Below are 4,228 nucleotides of genomic sequence, written 5' to 3'. Positions count from 1 at the left end.
AGGCAGGATCAACCTGAGCAATCGGACCAAGCCCAACCTTCACATGAGCAATCGGACCAAGCCCAACCTTCTCAGTCAGAAGAAGATACCACGACTATTGAAGCTAATCCTCTTCAGTAGGATGGCAGGTCAAACAACTATCACGTTAACAATTACCTCTGATAGTCAACCTCATTAGATAGTGGCCCATTAGGCGATGTGCCATGTCTACCCTTTTTCCCCTGCACTTGTTCAAGACTGGGGGTTGGTTTATTTGTAGTTCATTCGATTATGAGCAATAAATTTTCTGAGTTGTCATGTTCAATAGAACACCTCCGTCAACCACGAAATCTGCCAAAACTATCAAGTTGGCGGGTCCACCACAACTATCACGTTAATGATCACCTCTGATAGTCATTTTCCTCCAAATTCCCCCACCAATCCTCTTCAAGTAGGATGGCGAGTTCACCACAACTATCACGTTAATGATCACCTCTGATAGTCCTTTTCCTCCAAATTCCCCCACCAATCCTCTGCCCTTCAAGTAGGGATGGCGGGTCCACAAAACTATCACGTAACAGTTAGCCTGCTGATAGTAAACTCATCAGATAATGGCCTAAGCCAGGGGTGATGTGCGCTCTATTCGACTTCATAGATAGTGCGCCACTAGGTGTGAGGCCGTCAAAAAATGGCTGAAGATATCCCAAATAACAGGCTCAAGGAGGAAAATCATCTCAGAAAGACAGAAGGAACAGCAAGTTTGGGATGTTCGCATACGAGACAGTCTTTTACTGTCTGCGCCATCGGACAGCATTCTCTGTCTCGGCAGGCTGAGACAAGTCTTTACTGTCTCGCCAGGGCGAGCAGGGCATTCTCCTGTCTGGCGGCCAGGGCGAGACAGCATTCTCCTGTCTCGCCCGCGACAGATTCTCTGGTCTCGCGACCGCGAGACAGCATTCTCTGTCTCGCCATGAGAGCAGTTTTCAAAGAAAGTATAAACCACTTTATAACCGGCCGACACGTGGCCACCAACTGTTTCAAGATAGCGTGGGGGAATGGTCGTGGGCGAGAATCAGCGTTGATAACTGCGCAGAATAACGGAGTTAAAACGTGGGAGAAGCGGTTACGAATGAGAAACTGCATTTTTCCGAGACAGTATTTACTGTCTCGGCTGGGCGAGACAGCAAACAACTGTCTCGGCAGCGAGACAGCAAACACTGGTCTCGCCGCCGAGACCAGCAAATGCTGTCTCGCGAGCAGCTGTTCATGTACTCAGAGGGTTTATAAATACCCCCGAAGCATTTTCAACAGGGGGGCGGGAGCAGCAGAGATCGAACGGCTGATCATTGGAGAGGCAATGGCCAGAGCAATCCAGGAGCAGAAGAGAGAGCAGAGGTCTTGAACTTTCAGCCATTCGCTTGATAATCAGGCTTTGACTTGATTTCAAGAAAGAGCGACTATCTACTTCGATAAGATTCGTTTCAATTACTTCACTTCGATAAACGAAGTCAGAATCATAAACCCCTCAACGATTCAATCAGAATCTGTGAGCTTGGCGTGCACGAGTTTAAAGCGCTCGCCGGCATAGGCAAAGATCCGCACGGAAAGCAGTGATCCAAAAAGCGATGCCTGCGTTTATTTCTGCAAAGAGTTGTAATTTTCTTTTTGTGTGTAAAAGAGTGCTTATAAAAAGGCTGTTTTCTTTGAATTTATTATAATGCGACGCGAAGATATAATGAATGCGACAACAAAACCGAACTTTTGGCGAAAAACAAACTGGCGAGCCTACAGTGGAGCGCAACGGTCCGGCTTGTCGAGACCGTCGTGTCGGGCACCAACCATGCAAGATCCTGGTTGAATCAAACAGTCGAGTACGAGTTACCAAGCGAAGTTCGAGGAGTATTTTGTTTTTTTTATTCCTGATCTGTAAAATCTTCTATCGCCTCACAAATGCGGAGAGATTTCATGCTTTGTCGAAGTTGTCAAACGCCTACAGATGAAGACCTTTCGCGTTAATTGTTGCTGAGAATTCTACTCGCAAGCGCTCTCTGCTCATAATGAGCTCTTCTCCAGTTAAGGAGATCATTAATCAAGCCCCCCGGCATTGACTGAAAAGAGCTCGTCAGAGACAATAACGCCACGGCCGTGCCTCGCCAAATGGCTAAAGCCTTGGAACAAACGGCGACGGGGTTCGTTATGCACGCGGACCATAAGAGTCGAGGAGACATCGAGTAGTTCAGTTGTCTCAACAACCAATCACCTGCCTATCTCTGTTAATAATAAGCGACGGAGGAATGGACTATTGTCAAAAAGGCACTCGTTCAAGACCCTCAAAGAGCGTATGACGAAAAACGTCGGTGGCAAAAGGCTGATATATGGCCCATCTCTCTGCAGCAACAAAGAGCGAGAAAAGAGGAAGGGAATATGGTGACCCAAGAATCACGCGGAAAACTTCGTCAAAGTTTGGATTCAAAGTCTGGACTTATGGCAGTAAGATCAGCATTCGGGGGAGGCCGGCGTTAAGAACCCATACCCGCAAATGGGTGGTTTCAGACTAGTGCGAGACTCGCAACATAACCTTGAAATCGGCTCAAAAACAAAAATAAATTGTCGCTGAGAATGCCAAACAAGGGTTTTTATATCCCGCGCAGAAGAAGGACGCATTCACAGCAAATGATATGCGTCATACCCGGGGGGAGATCATACGCAAACAGCGATAACGGATTTTTTGCAATGCATACCGATGAATGCGTGCTTATCAAGTGAAGTTGTGAATAATTTTCCGAAAAGAGAAGTTATTCGAGAGATAAAGCTCTCTGTTGTTGCCTAGTGCGCGAGCTGATCGTTAAAACAGCATTATAGAATGTGACTGTTTCAAACGAGAAGTCATCCACGGAGAAGGTCTTCTGTATTATCGAAACCTAAGGCCGAGACATTTCGCAAAAGAAGAGCAGCTGTTCCAAAATGATGAATTCCTTGAAGTCAGCGTCATCAAGCGTGCTGATAGAAGAAAGTCTAAACAGCAATTTCAAGTGAGCTCAAATTCCCGACTTTTCCCCGAAAGGAAAAGTGAATCCAAGAATTGCTCAAAGGATGTCTGCGACTTCCGATTAGGAGCTATTCAACGCAGAGACTAAAAGAGAATGCAAGACAGGAATGTCGAGGATGGAATTACTCGGACACTTATTCTGCAAATGACGCTTCTGATTGATACAGATGTCTAGGGCAGCAGGACAAATCAGAGAAGTATTACAACACTGGCTGATCAGTTCACTCAAAATACTTCAGGAAGCTCTAGCCAAACAACGTGAAGAAATTAGAGGCTGAAGTGAAGACACGTCCGACTCAGAAATGAAGTTGGCTATCGCAACAAATGAGAGAACTTTAAGCTCACGCCTCAACCTCCTGAGTCCAATCAGGCGATTTGATGCGCAGCCACCACACTACGGAATGTTGTAGAATGACAGTGATGCCAGAGGTGGATGAAGTCATTATCGGCTGATGACAACCTCCCCAATGGGGCAATAACGATGGGGTGGTTTAAACGGATCCTCCAATAAACTGATATTGGGGTGGTTCAATAGCACCTCTCATGGGGGTGGTCCTATTATCTTTAGCTCGACATCAATTGCAGAGAATGAAGACGATGACGGGAAAATGCAAAAACTTGAGACAAAATCAAATGCTTTGATGACGGCTCAAGAAGTTAAGAGACGGGTATTCATGTCGCTTATCCGAGGGAATGGATTCAATACCAATACCACGACCAAATTCAATCTGAATTAACTTCATCACCGTTTGGAAGGGAAGAGTTCGCGCGATTCAGGCACTTGATTTATTTCAAGTCCTCATTTGGGCATGATTCTTGGAAACGGAGGGGCTTTAAGTGTGCGGTGCATTCGTTGGCAGACCTTCGTGGGCCCGCCATTCGTATTGGTATCGAGCGCTCAAGGCCAGGGAGTATCATTGCTCGGGATGACATAGGAAGTTTGTTCGACCAGCAAACGTTCTTTGATGATGACGGTCCGAAGTGTCATCGGACCTTCTAGATGAGAAGCAAAAAAGGGAGAGTCAGTTGACAACTTTGTCAACGTTTGCGCGTACAAAGCAATGGAATTGCAAGAGATCCTATCACGAAGGAGTTCTCCTGCAAACATGCTACAATAACCTCTCCATCGATGTCCTGGAAGCTCTGGGGTTGTGGCCATCCACAACTTGGAAGGAGTTAAAATCTCGGGTGGAACAAGCT

Source organism: Asparagus officinalis, chromosome 3, assembly GCF_001876935.1.
Source record: "Asparagus officinalis chromosome 3, Aspof.V1, whole genome shotgun sequence".
Lineage (NCBI taxonomy): Eukaryota > Viridiplantae > Streptophyta > Magnoliopsida > Asparagales > Asparagaceae > Asparagus > Asparagus officinalis.
The sequence above is the reverse complement of the archived record's forward strand: the minus strand, read 5'-3'. Positions refer to the sequence as shown.